Here is a 20,247-nt window from a genome sequence, read left to right as displayed (position 1 = left end):
CCTGTACCAGGAAGAAAGCCCCAAACAGAGACTCACTTTTACCTAAGAAACTTAACTGCAAGCAGCAGGGCAACCTTAGTTTTTCAAAAACATCTCCTTCCACCTTCCTGCCAATGGTCTTCCTCCCCTGTATATATTCAGACCCTACTCCTTTCTTTAGTTCATACAAACTTCATGTTGCCTCATTGTCTTTGGAATTTCATGTCAGTGTGGATTTCCCATACATATGTCTGTCTATTAAATTTGCTTTTCTCCTGTTACTCTGTCTCATGTCAATTTAATCCCAAATCCAGCGAGAAGGACCTTGTAAGGCAAAGGAGGATCTTCCTCCCCAAGTTGGTATAACTGACCAGACACTTTAACTCACTGAACACTCTCATCCTAGACACTGCTGCAGTTGAGTGATCCTTGTAACATCTGACAAGCAGTCCACACAAGGTAAGATCTCTTACCATTTCAGCCTCCTAGAATCTCTATCTGTAGAGTCTAATGGAGTGAGAGTGGTGAGTCTTTTTTCTCTTTCTGTGTTTAGATTACTGGGAGAAAATATCCATAGAACTATTTTCTTGGGCCTACTGACCTTTTGGTTAAATTTGGTAGAGTACCCTGGTTATTGATCCATTTCCTCGCAGATACGGCTTTTGTTTTCTTCTGTTTGTGTCATTTGGTGTACACATGATATAAAGTTTGTTGCTAAGGGGCATCTTGGATGCTAAAGCTGCAAAATTTGTAGGCATGTGTAAAGTACTTAAAAGATGTCAGAGCATTTGTCAACTCAAAAAGACTCCCATGATAAGTTCATCACAAAATTGGTTAGATTTACTCCAGGTAATCAATCAGTTTCAGTAAAACTTCCATGCTGTAAAACAACCCTATAGCACATTCCTCTTAGGAATCGGTATGGGTCCAAAAGACCCAAGGCATAGTCAATGCTGTTAATATGTATATATTTTCTTGTTGTCTTGTTCTGTGTACCAAGAGTTTTGCTTTATAACCAATGAGGACATTCTCTTTGTTCTCCATCATTCGGAGTGTGCACTTACTTGGGCATACTTTGATGGCAAATTGAACAGTCTGGGGTTCCAGTTCTGACTGTCCTTATCTTATTCTGTCTGGCCTTGTGAGGTCTTGAGGGTGTTTGTCATGAAATGATACAGCCCAGAGGAGCCTTTGTCATTTCAAACTTTGTTTCTTATTAGGCTGGAAAGTTCCATTCCAATATCACCTACCTAGTGCCATTGATTACCAGGACTGGAGGCATGTCATAATTTTGTGAGAGACCAGAGGCGGGGGGGGAATTAACTACACCATCCTTAATGCATATACAGGTATGGTTTTTTGGTAAGGGTTTTGCTTTCTTAGACTGATTTTGGGAGCAAACCTTTGTTTCATGGAGCTGTATTACCTATGGCCTTTATGGATGCATCTTGCATCTGGTTAAGCCATTAAGTCTTATTCATTTGTGTTGCTGTTAGATCCTACTTGTACATGATCAGATAATGGATCCTTTAAATTGGCTACATTTGGAAGAACAATATTCTTTGTAGAGAGCTTTCAACTGTCTTATTAGTATAATGGCTTGTCTTAGGACTCCCTTGACAAAATAAAATCACAGAAACTAGACTTAATACTTAAAAATTAATGTCCACATTTAATGTATGTTTCTCTTAATATCTATCCTCATTTTTTTGTTTTAACTTACCTTTCCCCAAAAATTGGCATGGAGCATTCAAGCCTAATCTCTAGGTTCAAAGGGTACAAATTGCTCATGTAAATGCTGAGTACCTGAGAATGACAATGAGATTTGTTTTGTTACCTTCCAGGGGTTGATAATCTGGCTTTTCCAGTTTCAGGAATTCCTATGCAATACCTTTTGCAGGTTTATCCTAGAATCCCCACTGCAAAAGTTTCATGTCTTCTGGAAATCTTTTATGTTATAAGGCACTTTTACCTTCCCTTTGAAAACATCTTACCAAATTTAGAGATCAAAAAGATTAATGACTATTCACAAACCCCTTTCACACTGATACAAGACTGAAAGTTTAGTTTAGGCCCTCCTACAAATAATTTGCAAAAAGCCAATATTCAGAGACTAATAAAAGCCTAGGTTTAATTGTGTACCCAAAAAGAAAGCTTTTGTAAAAAGCTTAATACAGATTCTACAAAGATAAAAATCTTTTGATTGCAATTTTAGCTAAAATCCCCCTAATATAAAGAAGAAAATTTAGTTTAAAAAGCAGGTCAGTCTCTAGATATTCAGACTGTAATCTCATTCTTTGTGGAATTAAAGACAACTGTTTGTTTTACAAATTGTACAAAACTGTAGAAGTGCAGCTCTAGAAACATGTCAAAACCCACCTATTTACCAATCCCAAACTTCACCTATTCCTCTTCAGTGTTTGTAGATATTATGAAGCATTTGGATATTAAAAAAATTATTATGTACTTTGATGAGGGAGCAGGAGGCTGGCTGAGGACAAAGCAAAGCTGGTGCCTTGCACCCCCTCTTCACCCGCTCCCCTCCATATGTGTAGCATTCCTCAGGCACCCCTGACTGCCATAAAACGATAAATAGTTAACTTGCAGGGATCACAATCCTGCAGAACAGGAATCTCCCTTGTTCTACAGATGTCCTAGAGACCTAAACAGGGAGGTTACCTTATCAATAGCACAAATTTCCAGAGGCAAATAACTCTTGGTTCCTGAAGCCCTAATGTCTCCCTCCCACCATAAAATGGAGGAGACTGAGGTAGAAGGGAATGTAAATGATAGCCAGATCATAATACCCCACCAAGAATCTCCCAACTATCTTGACTTTAATGCCTGACCTAAAGACGACATTGATCAAGCCATAAGGGCAAGGACTACCCCCGGCACCTTGTAGGCCTTGTAGGCCCTCCCTAACATGTGAGAACTCTGTTGAAACCTCCCATCCCTTCACCACCTCCCCCCAACCGTGGGGTATATAACATGCCTACCCTCACAACCCAGGGCAGCAGCTCTTCCTGCCCACGGGTCCTGTCCCTGTGCTTTAATAAACCACCATTTTGCACCAACGACATCTTAAGAATTCTTTCTTTAGTCATCGGCTCCGAACCTCCTCACCCCACTGAACCTGACTTAGGTTCTGGGACTTCATCATACTTGAGAAAAGTAAAGGTAAATTTTAAACCACAATTACCTTGAAACTCAGAAAGACAAACATAAGCAAGCAAATTTATTCTTTCTGTCACTTGAAATTATAGATTATGTCTTTAAAATGTAAACACAGCCCAGAGTTGCCTGAAACTGAACAAATAAAAGGGAAAAAAATGTTTAATATGTATGTATATATATATGTATATATATATATACATATATATATGATTCTCTCTCCTTCTCCCTCTGTCCCTCCTCTCTCTCTCAACTGTGTGTGTAGACTTCTGTATTTGCTTTTTAAAATATTTTGCTGTCATTTTGGTTAAATGGATAAATAAATATCATTTTATAATGATCTGTGATCCTATTTAGTCAAATGTTCAAATATTTTGATGTTTTTGACATATTTTCCAAAATCAAATTCTAAAATGAAATATTTGGCTATAATATGAGATGTTCCAGAGAGCTCATGAACATTTCAAAGATTTTGTAAGAAATCAAAAGAATTAAACCTGTTTGATAGGTTGAAGCTTTTGTTGGGAAGCATTGTCAAATAAGTGATACTACACCTTATTAGATTATTTTTGTATAGATGGTAAGTAGATCAAGTGTTCTAAAACTGTATAAAGTGTTCTAAAACTGTATAAGAAAGACCTCTAGAAATCTGACGTCTTGATATATTATTATCTTGAGTTCTTGTGTGTCATAGAAATAACCACATATCCATAACAATTGCATCATAATGAACTCTAATCCCATTTTTAACTATGGCCACTTTTAAGTCTTTTTATTTACAGTTAGTTTTATACCGATGTCATTACAAAATGTGTTTCCTCTTCATTGAGACACATAGAAAGAACTCTTAAGTCCAAGTTTCTGATAACCTGAAGATCACAAAACTGAATTAGGTTACAAATTTCCAAAGCTGGTGGGGGAAAAAAAAACAAAAAACAAAAAACTGACTTAAACAAAACAAAAACTGGGGGAATGAATGAATTGAGGAAGATAATTATAATTTTTATGACTTTTTATTTAAAACATTGCTGACTTTTTAAAATGTCTTGTTATTCCAGACCTAAGAAAATCTCTTCTCATAAGCTTATTGACTTATAGCAATTCGATAAATTATACTGTTATAAACAGAATTGAAACATTTATCTTTTCTCCCTACCTGAACCCTCCACAATTCAAAAACTCAGTGAGCATTAAATTATGACCAGATAGATTTAAGAAACTAAGATTGACTTTATGGAGCAAATAGAGCTACTTGGCAATGTTGGCCTGAAACCTTGGTTACATAGTTTCCAACAGCCTTACCAGGTAAAAAAGGAAGATCATGTCCAGGCAAGTGCAAGAATTTCCAGATATTTTGAGTACCTCAAGAGGAGAGAAATTCACCTAAATCTGCAAGCATGGCAAGCAGAGTCTGGCAAAGTATTCATTGCAAGTTTGGCTTGGTTTCTGGCCTTGATAGGCTATTAAAAGTTCAATCTAGAAATCCTTTATGAAAAGAGTTCCAGCAAAGCTGATTTAAAAGAACCTACATGGCCAACCTATTCTTGCTGTGCTTCTATAAATAATTAGGTCAAGTTGTTAAAATTAGAGTTATTTTGTAAACAAGTGTATTAATTTGGTTATCTTTGAGGGTGATGATAAACAGAAAGAAATGTTTCAATAACACACCTGAGTAAATGTTAAATTCTAATACTGTTTGTTTTAAACCAGACTAGATTCTGATTTTTTCTAGTATTTGGCTGCAACTCTCCAAACAAACTTCGTGAATTTTTCTCCCACCTTTCTGAGTTGGGTTCCTTTGAGAGCTAAAACTGCCCTGTTCTTGAAGTCATGAAAACTAAATGTGAATAATTTGATGTAAATTTTAGAGAAATCACAACAGTTTATATATAGACAATCATCATGCAAACAAGGAAAAGCAATCAAACACAATTTCCCTACTTTTAACAACAACTATGACAACAACAACAACAACAACAGAAAGTTGAATATTTATGTGGATTTATTTTAAAAACATTTCATTTTAATTTTCCATTTCAGATGGCCTATCACGAAAGAAAAGTAAAAGGGTAGTATTGTCTTCATTGTTTTTATTTAATTTTAAATGAGATAACTAAAGCATTTGCCAGCAATTGATGTAAATCTGTTTCCATTCACAATGTTTCCACTATTTATAAGGGCAACATATATAGAAATAGGCTGAAGGAAGGAGACATCACATAAACACAGGAAATATTCAGTAGGAAAGGCTGAAGGAAACGTTTTAATTTTGTTTTGTCTGTCTTCCTTGGTGTTCCTTAAGGTTTTTGGCAACAGCAGTAATGAATCAACTAAAATGTGAATTGCAGGACAGCTATTGTTTATATACTATTGGCACCAAATGTGTCTCACAACAGATTTACTTTTTTTTTAAAAAAGATTTTATTTATTTATCAGAGAGAGAGAGGGGGAGAGAGCTAGCACAGGCAGACAGAATGGCAGGCAGAGGCAGAGGGAGAATCAGGCTCCCCGCCAGGGAAGGAGCCCAATGTGGGACTCGATCCCAGGATGCTGGGATCACGACCTGAGCCGAAGGCAGCTGCTCAACTAACTGAGCCACCCAGGCGTCCAGATTTACTTTTAAAAGCAGAGATTATATCATCCTGAATGAATACAGTTTGAAAAAAAAAGTGTCTTTCAAAATTATGGATTCTACTCATTTTGTCTATGTATATAAATTAGCATAAGGAAGAAAAATTTTATCTGATAAGAAGATAAGAATTTTAAGCCCTTTTAATGATAGTCACAGGGGAAATTAAAAGGTACTTATATATGGTAATACTTTTAATATAAAATCTCTGTCACCTGAACAAGATAAAAGCAGGTGGTAAAATGGTTAAAATGAATCTTTATCATAAGGGAAATTGTGTTGACATTAGAAGAAAATTAAATTTGTTATATTTAAAAAATGCCCAATATTTTATTTTTCCTTTTAATATTTCAATATTCTTCTATGTTCACTATCTTGAAACAACCCCTGATGCTTATATAAACGGTCATTAAGATATGTGCTTACTCAACTATAGATGAGACCTAGGATTTAAGAAAATTAAGTTTTTGTCCCCCTTTCCCAGAGAATCATTTTACCTGAAGAATTGACTATATTTTCACATATCTAATCTGGTACTCAATCACAGTAAGGCATAAATGACCCCCTTAATGTGAAGCCAATAAACACTGGAAAGATCTCTTCATCAGGGTCAAGTGTGTACACCCCTAACCACAGAAAATAACCTGTGTCTCAATGTGATTTTCTATCAGGTATCACAACATAGTGCATAGAACCCTATCTTGGAGTCAGTGGGCCTTAGGTTTGCATCGTAGGCCTGCACCTACAAATTTTCAAAAAGCAAAGCTTGCATCCCAGGAATAAATCTACCTGGTCTGTGGAAAGAGCTGAGATTACCTTCAAAAGACGAATGGATAAAGAAGATGTGGTCCACATATATAATGGAATAGTACTCATCCATCAGAAAGGATGAATACCCAACTTTTGCATCAACATGGATGGGACTAGAGGAGATTATGCTAAGTGAAATAAATCAGAGAGAGTCAATTATCATATGGTTTCATTTATTTGTGGAACATAAGGAATAGCATGGAGGAAATTAAGAGAAGGAAGGGAAAATAAATGGGAGGGGGAGCGACCCATAGTAGGAGAAAAACCACAAGAGACTATGGACTCCAGGAAACAACTTAGGATTTTAGAAGGGAGGAGAGTGGGTGGATGGATAAGCCTGGTGATGAGTATTAATGAGGGCAGATGTTGCATGGAGCACTGGATGTTATATGCAAACAATGAATCATGGAACACTACATCAAAAACTAATGATGTACTGTATGGTGACTAGCATAATATAATAAAAAAAGGCCCACTATTAAGTCAATGAAAGAGGTCTTTAACAAACAAACAAACAAACAAAAACCCACAAAAATCAAACCTTGGTTTTCTCATCTGCATTATTGGGACAATGAGTATATATCTCAAAGAGTTGGTGTAAAAATTAAATGCCAGATAAAATACTTAGGATAATGGTTGGCATATGACTAGTATATCTTAATTAATATTGTACACAAAACTAGGGAATCTGGCAAATAATGTATTTGTTCTTGTCTAAGTATAACTATATTTCCAAATTCCTGAGAATTATACTGTGAAAAATTGTATCACAATTCCTCTCCTGTACCACAGTTATGCATTTTCAAATTGTGCCAGCAGAATTTGCAAACTGTCAGGCAGTGGCTACAAATCATCTCAAATTCAGCTCTGTGTAAGAAATTGGGCCAGACGGATCAAGTGTTGTGTTAAAGAGAGTAAAATTTTATGTGGTCATATATATGTCACCTTTTAGATTAGGGTTTTGTTTCTCTAGAATTCACTCAAGGTACATTTGTCTCATGGAGTCAAAAATAATAAAAAATGAAACACTGACTTAAGACATTTTTTTAAATTTCTTTTCATCATACCATTTAATCAAAATTATCACAAGACTGAACCATAAGGTTTGATGGAGGCAAGAAAATCCTGGAAAAAAAAAAAAAAGAATTAACAAGATAATGTAGGCTATAGGCCAGATGGTGGACACGGGACAGCCAAAAGGGAAAGGCCCATAAGAAAGAAATGTATAAAAAGGGGGGGATTGAATGTCAAAGAAAAGCCATTTCATTCCATTTAGCCTAGAAAAAACTCTGAATTAAGTATAAAAGGAAAGAACAGTTGAGAGTTGACTATGTATGAGAGAGAGCATGAGAAAGAAGGAAGGAGAGAGGGAGAAAGTGAGACAGAGAAAGGGAAAGAAGAATGAGAAAGAGAGAGGGGAGAGAAAGGTAGAAAAGGGAAAGAAAAATTTTTCAACCTATTCATTCTCTAAGACTTACTGGTATGCTATTAATATTAAACTGGGTAGAGATAACCCAAGATTGCATAGAATTATCCTTAAAAGTTTTCTTGTGTTTGCTTTGTCTTACTTGTCTCACCTGAGTTTACATTATGAATCACCAGGAGGAAAAACAAAAAGCAACAACAACAAAAACTTTATCCCAAATGGATAGCTATGTAGACTGATAGGGTTTGAAGTCAAAGGCCAAGAAGAATTCTTGAGAATCCTTTTTTTTCTTTTTTTTTTAACAGCACAGGAGCAGGACCCATGGGTGGAAAGAGCTGCATCAGGGTCATGAGGAGTGGCCCATTATATACTTTCAAGTTGGGAGGGGGTTAGGGATAGATTAAATCTCTAAGGAATTTTGGAAGCAAGGCTTCCAGGACCTTGAGGGGGCTAGCTATTGCTGGGAATAGGTTGTGTATTACTGTCTAATAAAACTTTAGTCATGAGATTCTTCAGATGTGTATCGGTGGGCCATTTACTTAGAGGATGATTGCCAACATGTATCTTGGGGGTTTAGAAATAAAGGAAGTTTCCAAAAGAGTTTTTCTATGTTAAAGTATGCTTACAGGATCTTTGCAGGTTGTGGGGTTCAGGCTATGATTGCCTTTTGCCCTTAGCAGAGTGTCAACATCCATCAAGGCAGTGGAGTCCCTAAAGGAATGTCACTCTGCCTGTTTCAAGGACTTGTCAATGGGCTGTAGGTAGTAAGTACATTCAATAATTTTTCTTCTGCCTTTGTTTCCTACATCATAGACTTGTACATCTGAACCTGAAATTGAATCAGGATTGTGTGGTCTGATTTGGGGGGCTGCTTTCAAGCTTCAGATGAAGAACAGGTTTTGAACAACTTGCATTCTTTCAAAGAGAACAGTTCTAGTTTATTTTTTAAAATAAGGTATTAAGCCAATATATTTTCTATTACACAAAATCATGTTTTGTTCCCTGAATTATTCTAGAAGATGCATCAGCTTGCACCTTGAGAGTGACATGGTAAAATATTTATGCTGTCACTGGATTTGATTATTAAAGTGTTCTTCCTCTTCTGCAAGCAGGCTGTTTGTTGGTGAATGATTCTGTGTAAATGGCAGAACTGTGGTTTGTTTCTAGCAAGGTTGCAGAAGCAGACTGCAGTAGCATGATGTTGATTTTTCTTTTCTGGGTTGTGCCTTGAATAGATTATTTTTTTCCTATAGAGCATTTATTAGGCAGACAAGTTTTTTGGTGATCTTCTCCCACTGCTCAAACTCTTGCCTCTAGCTATCTTTTAAAGAGTCTACAAATCTTTTGCCTCTGGGCTCTTCATACTTGTTTGTGACTTTCAGAAAGTTTTCCTGCAGATAATGTGTTTTCTCTGAAAACTGATGATAGTAGGTTATTAGATAATGGCACCAAGTGGAAAAGTTCTTGTTAAGGTGAAATTTACATTAAATAAGCAACAGAAGCTAATTGCTTGTATCTTTAAAAAATACCCTTTCTCTCATACATTACTAGTCATGGCTTCTCTAGTTTTGTTTTTCTGCTGTTCTTTTTAATCAAAATTAAATTTCTTTCTCATACTTAAATGTAATTAAAAAGGAGCAGCTTTAAAATCATCTTTCCAGGAGAAGAGGCAAGATGGTGGAGGAGTAAGAGATCCTATTTCAACTGGTCCCCTGAATTGAGCTAGATATCTACCATAGCACTCTGAACACCCATGAAATCAGCCTGAGATGTAAGATTATACACTTCTGGATCTCTATGGAGGCAGGGGATCATCAGTGGAGAGGTACAAAGGAGTTGGGAGTGTGTGGAGAGATATTAGAGTATAAACATAAGAGAGAAGGAGCCACCAGAAGTGGGCCATTGGAAAGTAATACACCAGTGTGAAAATGCTTGCCCTTGGGGACGAGTAATAACTTGGAGACTAGTGGCTGTGAGTTAGGTAGGGACTGATAGTAGCACTCAAACAGAACAAAAGGGCTTAAGGGACAATTGCTGGGATTGGGAAACTGCAAGCTCAGACCCAAGCCCATGGGCCCAGGATGGCTGCAGCCAGCCAACACCCACAGCTGGTGCCTGCCTGTACCTAAGTGAGCCCAGCGCAGGCTCCAGCCAGCATTCCTTGGGTATGGTGGCTGCTGCAACCACCATAGCCACCTCTGCTTCCTCCACCATCCCTAGGGCTGAACGCACCTAATGTGAGCTTGAGTCAGGGGTCCCAGAATGGCAGCTGCTGGGAGCCAGCTAGCCTACACCAGTATCACTTGTGGTTTTGGTGGCATGGGGCACAGAGACAACCTAAGTCCTTAGGTGATTACTGAGATGGTGGCTGGGGGTGTATACCACTTGTAGGAGCCTGTGGTGTTCAATGGAGTTTGCAGAGAGGGCGGAGTCTGCGTGTTCTGGAACATTCAGAAAGGAGCAGACTGTGGCTTCTCTCTGAGACAGAGGTCTGTGTGCAGACAGTTTACATTGCTCTGATCCTCTGAAAAGGCATGACAAGCCCCTAGAGAACAAAAAATTCCAGAGAGGAAAAGCCAACAAAACAAAAAAAGAAAAACAGTTTCTACAGAGCCCAGCCTCTTGATAGGATGCATAACAACTCTGCCCAAGCAGGACTGACAGAAAAACAAACATTGCAGGCCCCTCCTCCAGAAGACAAGCCAAAGGAAAGGGAAGACAAAAAACAGAGGGTCCCCATAAAACTGTAAAACCTCAATACCAGGGGAAAACAATTTATTAAGCCCCTGGTATTGCCTCACAGCCTGTATATTTCTTTTTTTTTTCTTAATATTTAATTTATTTATTTATTTGACACAGAGAGAGACAGCAAGAGAGGAAAAACATAAGCAGGGGCAGTGGGTGAAGGAGAAATAGGCCTCCCATCAAGTAGGGAGCCCAATAGGGGACATAATTCCAGGACTATAGGACCATGACCTGAGCCTAAGGCTGACAATTATTGAGCCACCCAGAGGCCTCTTATACATTTCTTAGATACAACTTTTCTTTTCCTTTTTTTTTCTTAAATTAATTTGTTCTCATGATTCTTTCTCTTTTATTGATTTTTGCCTACTTGCCATTTCAACTAGATGTTTAGTACAACATAACCCATGGTAATTTTTTAACCTGAACTTTTTTCATACATATACATTTTTATTTTTATTTTTAAAAGTATCTAAATATCAGGGACAAGATGGCGGGGAAGTAGGAGGAGGTGCCTTATCAACTTGTACTCCAAAGTGAGCTGATTACCTACCAAAGAACTCCAATCACCCATGAAATCAGCCTGAGATCAGAATTATACACGTCTGGATCTCTACAGGGGGAGAAGACGCCAGTGGGCAGGTAAAGCAGAGTGGGAATGGCGGACTGATATCGGAAGATAAACAAAAGGGGAAGGGAGCCACCAGAGGTGACTGGTTGGAAAGTAATACCCCAATACGAGCGAGAGTGCCCTGCGTCTGGGGACCAGCATTAAATTGGAGACTGGTTGAAAGCACTCCAAAAGAGCAAAGATTCTTGGGGGGAAATTGTAGGAATCGGGACAGTGGCTTAAATCCCCCGGTGCTGAGGCAAAGAGAGTGCGGTGGAGAAACCAGCTCTTGGTTCCTAAGCTGCCAGCATGCCTGAGAACGTGTGGGGTCCATTTCCTGTGAGGGAATGGAAGCCATGTTGGGCGGCAGAATGAGAGAGCCCTGCTATAGAGCCTGAGATACTCTCCCAACAGAGGTATAAAGGCCCGGCCGGTGCCCTTTGATACGTTCCATTGTTTCAGACTCTCCCCCCAGAGAGGTGCGCGAAGGCCCAGCCTGGTGCTCTCGGACCTGAGCCCCGTTCTCAGAGCCTGAGACCTGCATGTGAACCTCAGCCTCCCCTGAAATTGGTGGGTGCAAGCCGGCGCTCTTAGACCCAGAAAGACGAGGCACTCCCAGCCTGGGCCAGCAGGAAAATCCCAGTGTGCTATTGCTGCTTGGAACCTCCCTGGCGGTCTGGAGCTGCCCAGATAGGCACCACTGCCTTGGCTTTGGGTACAAGCAAAAGATCCTGTGTCCCCAGGGACCGCGACTTGGAACCTGCTCTGCCAGCAGCCAAGGGGGAAATATTTGGGCTCTGCAGCCAGATTGAGGCTTCTCTCAGAGGGAGATCAGGGGACGGTTTGTTTTCCTCTAAAACTACAAAAACCATCATAAGCGGTCAAAGTGAGAAAAATAAAAAGTGAACAAACATAAAAACCGCTAGAGAACAAAAGCCTGAAAAAAAAAAAAAAAAAAAAAAACAGTTTCCTCAGAGCCCACCCCCTTGAGGGGGGCGGGAGGACTTAAGTCAGGGAACATCTTTGACTGAAAACCCACGTGGCAGGCCCCTCCCCCAGAAAACAAACCAAGAAAGAAAAAAAAAAAAGAGAGAAAAAAAAAAAAAGGACTACAAGAGAACAACCACTACTTCATAGGAAAACTTTTATTTTTCATTTATTCCCACTATTCTGGTTCAAAAAAAAAAAAAAAATATATATATATATATATATATATATATATATATATATATATATATATAATTTTTTAACCTAAGAACCATCACAGCGAGCTGTCCAGTACATCAAATTCCAAAATAACCTTCTAACCTAAACTTTTTAATACATGCACCTATGTTTTTCTTTTGCATTTCTATTTTTTGAATTCCTTCTTTTTACTTAAAGTTTAGTTTAGTTTAGTCTAGTTTATTCCTTTTTATTTTTATCTTCTAATATTCAAATAGAGTTAAACTTCAAAGTAATCCCCTTTCCCCAATCAATACTACCCCTATAGTAAACTAATTTTTTATCTCCCATTTATCTTAGGAAAGTTGACTCCTTTAACAAAGATATCAAGATACATCCAGAAAGAATCAAAACAACCTTCCTCACACACTGAGAATTTATAACTACTCTCCCATCTTTTTCTTCCACAAGTGTTTCTGTGGTTTTGTGTTTGTCCTGATAGTATAAAAATCTTACACTTGGGGTTCTTTTTGATGAGGTTCTTCCTTTATTTGCATATATATATTTTTTTCTCATGTCAAATACTTTTATCAGTCTATTTGTTTCTCTGTTTTTGTCTACTTCATAAATCTTACCTTGGGGCCCATTTGGGCTGAACCTTCTCTTTCATCTTCCCTTTCTTTCCTGTCTCTCTCTCTATCTCTCTCTTTTTTTTAAATTTTAATTTCTTTTGTCTCTCGTTTGGGTGGGGAATCTTGATGGCTCAGAAGTGTTCCAGGGTGCACCTTGACTGCAACACGGTTAATACATCCAGCTACATCTGTTCAGTCATCTCCCACAAAAATGACTAGGAGAAGGAATGCCCAACAGAAGAAAAATACAGAGGATGGACCTTGTGCAACAGAGCTAACAGCTATCAACATACACAATATGTCGGAAAGAGAATTCAGGCTAACAATTATCCAGGCAATAGCTAGGTTGGAGAAAGCCATGGTTGACAAAACAGAATTGATTAGGGCCAAGCTGAAAGTGACCAGAAAGAATGTTCACAATGTTAGGGCAGAGCTTAAAGCTACCAGGGAGGAGGTTCACAATGCTCTCAATGAGTTCCAATCTAATCTACACTCTCTCAAAGCTAGGGTAACTAAGATAGAAGATAGAATTAGTGACCTGGAGGACAAACAGATAGAAAGGATCAGGAGGAAGCCTGGAACAAACAGCGTAGAAACCACGAAAACAGAATCAGGGAAATAAATGATGCCATGAAACATTCCAATGTCATAATTATTGGAATCCCTGAGGGGAGGAGAGAGAAAAAAAGTCAAGAAGATATAGTGTAACAAGTCCTTCATGAAAATTTTCCCAATCTCGCAAATGGAACCAGCGTTCATGTACTAGAGGCTGAACGGTCTCCACCCAAGATTATACACTCCAAAAAAACCATCACGACACTTGATAGTCAAATTGAGGAATTATAATTGTAGGTATAATCTCTTGAAGCCGCTAGGGTAAAGAAGGTGCTTACTTACAGAGGAAAACCCATCAGAATAACATCAGACCAGTCCAGAGACCTGGCAAGCCAGAAAAGTCTGGCAAGATATATTCAGGGCACTAAATTAGGAGAAGAAGGAGCCAAGAATACTTTATACAGCAAGACTGACATTCAAAATGGATGGAGAGATAAAGAGTTTCTAAGACCGGCAAGGCTTAAAAGACTATGGAACCACCAAGCCGACAATGCAGGAAATATTAAGGGGGGTGCTATAAAAGAGGAAAATGCTAAGAATAGCATTGAACAGAAATATGGAGACAATCTACAGAAAGACAGACTTCAAAGGTAACTCGATGTCAATAAAAACGTATCTATCAATAATCACTCTCAATGTGAGTGGCCTAAATGCGCCCATAAAACAGCACAGGGTTGCAGAGTGGATAAAATGACAGGACCCATCCATATGTTCTCTACAAGAGACCCATTTTGAACCGAAAGGTACACCCAGACTGAAAGTAAAGGGATGGAGAAGCATCTTTCATGCCAAGGGCCTCAAAAGAAGGCTGGGGTAGTGATACTCATATCAGACAAATTATATTTTAAACTAAAGACTGTAGTCAGAGATCCAGAAGGACACTATATAATTCTTAAAGGGACAATCCACGAAGATGATCTAATAATTGTAAATATCTATGCCCCCAATATGGGAGTAGCCAATTACATAAGAAAACTTAATCAAGATAAAGAGTCATATTGATATGAATACACTAATCGTTGGAGATCTTAACACACCTCTCTCAGAATTAGACAGATCATTGAAGCAGAAAATCAATAATGAAACAAGAGCATTGAATGACATATTGGACCAGATGGACCTCATAGATATATACAGAACATTCCACCCTAAAACAACAGAATAGTAATTCTTCTCAAGTGCATATGGAACCTTCTCAAGAATAGACCACATACTGGGTCACAAATCAGGATTCAACTGATACCAAAAGACTGAGATTATTCCCTGCACATTCTCAGATCACAATGCTTTGAAACTGGAGCTCAATCACAAGGAAAAGTTCTGAAGGAACTCAAACACCTGGAAGCTAAAGACCACCTTGCTTAAGAATGCTTGGATCAACCAGGAGATCAAAGAAGAACTGAAACAATTCATGGAAACCAATGACAATAAGACACTTCGGTCCAAAACCAATGGGATACAGCAAAGGTGGTCCTAAGGGAGAAATACATAGCCATCCAACCCTCCCTCAAAAAAATTGAAAAATCCAGAACACAGCAGCTTTCTCTACACCTTAAAGAACTGGAAAATCAACAACAAATCAAATTAACTCCACACATAAGAAGGGAAATCATCAAGATAAGAGCTGAGATCAATGAGGTAGAAACCAAAGATACAGTAGAATGTATCAATGAAACTAGAGGTTGGTTTTTTGCAGGAATCAATAAGATCGATAAGCCACTGGTCACTCTAACCCAAAAGAAAAGAGAGAAAGCCCAAATTAATAAAATTATGAATGAAAAGGGAGAGATCACAATGAACACCAAGGAAGTAGTAACAATCAACAGAAGTTATTATCAACAGTTATATGCCAATAAGCTAAGCAACCTTGATGAAATGGATGCATTCATGGAAAACTATAAACTTCCAAAATAGAACCAGGAAGAAATCGACAACCTGAATAGACCAATATCTAGTAACGAGATTGAAGCGGTGATCAAAAACCTCCCAAAATACAAGAGCCCAAGACCTGATGGATTCCCTGGGGAAATCTACCAAATTTTCAAAGAAGAAATAATACCTATTCCCCTGAAGCTGTTTCTGAAAATTGAAGAAGAAGGAAAACTTCCTGACTCTTTCTATGAAGTGAGCAATACCCTGATCCCCAAACTAGACAAAGACCCTACCAAAAAGGAGAATTTCAGACCAATATCACTGATGAATATGGATGCTAAGATTCTCCACAAGATCCTAGACAACAGGATCCAATAGCACATTAAAAAATTATCCACATAACCAGGTGGGATTCATTCCTGGGCTACAAGGATGGTTCAACATTCGCAAATCAATCAATGTGATAGAACAAATTAATATGAGAAGAGAGAAGAACCACATGGTCCTCTCAATTGATGCAGAAAAAGCATTTGACAAAATCCAGCATCCGTTCCTGATTAAAACGCTTCAAAGTATAGGGATAGAGGGAACATTCCTGAACTTCATCAAATCTAGCTATGAAAGACCCACAGCAAATATCATTCTCAATAGGAAAAAGCTTGTGTCCTTCCTGTTGAGATCAGGAACACAAGGTTGCCCACTCTCACCACTCTTGTTCAACATAGTATTAGAAGTCCTAGCAATCAGACAACAAAGAGAAATAAAAGGTATCCAAATTGGTAATGAAGAAGTCAAACTCTCTCTCTTTGCAGATGACATGATTCTTTATATGGAAAACCCAAAATACTCCACCCCCAAACTACTAGAACTCATATAGCAATTTAGCAACGTGGCAGGATACATAGTCAATGTGTAGAAATCAGTGGCTTTCTTATACACTAACAATGAAAATACAGAAAGGGAAATTAGAGAACCGATTCCACTTTCTATAGCACCAAGAACCATAAGATACCTGGGAATAAACCTAACCAAAGAGGTAAAAGATCTGTACTCGAGGAACTACAGAACACTCATGAAAGAAATTGAAGAAGACACAAAATGATGGAAGACCATTCCATGCTCTTGGATCGGAAGAATAAACATTGCTAAAATGTCTATACTGCCAAGAGCAATCTATACTTTTAATGCTATTCTGATCAAAATTCCACAGGTATTCTTCAAAGAGCTTGAGCAAATAATCCAGAAATTTGTATGGAATCAGAAGAGACCCTGAATCATTAAGGAAATGTTGAAAAACAAAAATAAAACTGGAGGCATCGCGTTACCTGATTTCAAGCTTTACTACAAAGCTGTGGTCACCAAGATATCATGGTACTGGCATAATAACAGACTCACAGACCAGTGGAACAGAGGAGAGCCCAGATATGGATCCTCAACTCTATGGTCAATTAATCTTCGCCAAAAAAGGAAAAAATATACAGTGGAGAAAAGACAGACTCTTCAATAAATGGTGCTGGGAAAACTGGACAGCTATATGTAGAAGAATGAAACTGGACCATTCTCTTACACCGTACACAAAGATAAACTCAAAATGGATAAAAGATGTCAACGTGATACAGGAATCCATCAGAATCCTAGAGGAGAACATAGGTTGTAATCTCTTCGATATCAGCCACAGCAACTTCTTTCAAGATATGTCTCCAAAGACAAAGGAAACAAAAGCGAATATAAACTTTTGGGACTTCATCAAAATCAAAAGCTTCTGCACAGCAAGGGAAACAGTCAAGAAAATAAAGAGGCAACCCACGGAATGGGAGAAGATGTTTGCAAATGACAGTACAGACAAAAGGTTGATATCCAGGATCTATAATGAACTCCTTAAACTCAACACACACAAAACAGTCAATCATATAAAAAAAAAAAAATGGGCAGAAGATATGAATAGAGACTTCTCCAATGAAGATATACAAATGGCTATCAGACACATGAGAAAATGTTCATCATCACTAGCCCTCAGGGAGATTCAAATTAAAACACATTGAGATATCACCTTACACCAGTTAGAATATCCAAAATTAACAAGACAGGAAACAACATGTGTTGGAGGGGATGTGGAGAAAGGGGAACCCTCTTACACTGTTGGTGGAAATGCAAGTTGGTGCAGCCTCTTTGGAGAACAGTGTGGAAATTCCTCAAGAAATTAAAAATAGAAATTCCCTATGACCCTGCAACTGCACTCCTGGATATTTACCCCAAAGATATAGATGTTGTGAAAAGAAGGGCCATCTGTACCCCAATGATTATAGCAGCAATGGAAACGGTTGCCAAAGTGTGGAAAGAACCAAGATGCCCTTCAATGGACAAATGGATAAGGAAAATGTGGTCCATATACATTATGGAGTATTACGCCCCCATCAGAAAGGACGAATACCCAACTTTTGTAGCAACATGGATGGGACTGGAAGAGATTATGCTGAGTGAAATAAGTCAAGCAGAGAGAGTCAATTATCATATGGTTTCACTTATATGTGGAGAATAACAAATAGCATGGAGGACATGGGAAGTTAGAGTGGAGAAGGGAGTTGGGGGAAATTGGAAGGGGAGGTGAATCATGAGAGACTATGGACTCTGAAAAACAATCTGAGAAGTTTGAAGTGGCGGGGGGGGTGGGAGATTGGGGTATCGGGTGGTGGGTATTATAGAGGGCACAGATTGCATGGAGCACTGGGTGTGGTGAAAAAATAATGAATACTGTTATGCTGAAAATAAATAAATTTAATTTTAAAAATTACCTATATATCTATATCTACCTTTATATATAGAGAGAGGACTAGAAAATATAGTTATGCAAATCCTAGATGAGAATTTATCTAATCTGGAGAATGGAAAATAGTGTTCCTATCCTCGAGGCAGAGAGGGCACCCCCAAGATCAAGAAGGATAGAGACTGCCATACATGTGATTGTGAAATTCATGAATCATAAATTCAGAGAAATTGTCTCAATAACAGCTAGGTGGAGAGATTACTTACGTATAGAGGGAGGAACACCAGAATAGCCTCAGACCTGTCCACAGAAACCTGGAAAGCCAGAAACAGCTGGCCAGACATATTCCAGGCACTAAATGAGAAGAACATGCAGCCAAGAATACTTTATCTGGCAAAGCTTACATTCAGAATGGGTGGAGAAATAAAGAGCTTCTGAGACTGGCAAAGTCTAAAAGATTATGTATCCACCAAGCTGACACCACAAGAAATATGAAGAGGGATTCCATATAAGAAGAGAGACCCCAATAGTGATATAGAACAGAAACTTACAGAGACAAACTATGCGAACAAAGTCCTCACAGGCAACAGAATGACAGTGAAAACATATCATTCAATAATCATCTCAATATAAACAGCCTAAATATTGCCATAAAATGGCATGAGATTGCAAATTGAATAATGAGAAAGGGCCCATCCATATGCTGTCTGTAAGAGATGTATTTTGAACTTAAACATACTTCCAGATTGAAAGTGAAGGGAGGGAGAACAATCTTTCATGACAATGGACCTCAAAAGAAATCTAAGGTAGCAATTCCCATATCGGACTAATTAGATTTTAAGCTGAAGACCATAGGCAGAGATATAGAAGGACACTTCATCATTCTTAAAGGGTCTATCCACCAAGAATATCTAACAATTGTAAATATTTATGCCTCCAACATGGGAGCAGCCAACTACATAAGCCAACTGTTAATCAAAATAAAAAGACATATTATAAGAATATGTTAATTATAGCGGATCTTAACACATCACTCTCAGCAATAGACAGATCATCTAAGCAGAAAATCAAGAAAAAAGAGCTTTGAATGACACATTGGACCAGATGGATCTCGTAGATATATACAGAAAATTCTACCCTAAAAGAAGAGAATACTCTATCTTCTCAAGCATACTTGGAACTTTCTCCAGCATAGACCACATATTGGGTCATAAATCAGTTCTCGGGCGCCTGGGTGGCTCAGTGGGTTAAGCCGCTGCCTTCGGCTCAGGTCATGATCTCAGGGTCCTGGGATCGAGTCCCACATCGGGCTCTCTGCTCAGCAGGGAGCCTGCTTCCTCCTCTCTCTCTCTCTCTGCCTACTTGTAATCTCTCTCTGTCAAATAAATAAATAAATAAATCTTTAAAAAAAAAAAAATCAGTTCTCAACTGATACCAAAAGATTGAGATTGGTCCTTGCATATTCTCAGACCACAATGCTTTGAAACTAAAAAACAATCACAAGAAAAAGTTTAAAAGGAATTCAAACACTTGGAAGCTAAGACCATCCTGCTCAAGAATGTTTGATCAACCAGGGAATCAAAGAACTTAAACAATTCATGGAAACCAATGAGAATGAAGATATTTTGGACCAAAACCTATGGGATATGGCAAAGGCCCTCCTAAGGGGGAAATACATAGCCACCCAAATCTCAATTAAAAAAAAATAAATAAATAAAAATAAGAAAAGAATATCCTGAATAAACAACCTCTCTTTACACTTCAAAGAGCTGGAGAACCAACAACGAATTAAGCCTGCCCACCCATGGGAATGAAAATAACTAAGATTAG

This window comes from Mustela lutreola, chromosome 8, assembly GCF_030435805.1.
Source record: "Mustela lutreola isolate mMusLut2 chromosome 8, mMusLut2.pri, whole genome shotgun sequence".
Classification (NCBI taxonomy): Eukaryota; Metazoa; Chordata; class Mammalia; order Carnivora; family Mustelidae; genus Mustela; species Mustela lutreola.
This window is presented reverse-complemented; position numbering follows the sequence as displayed.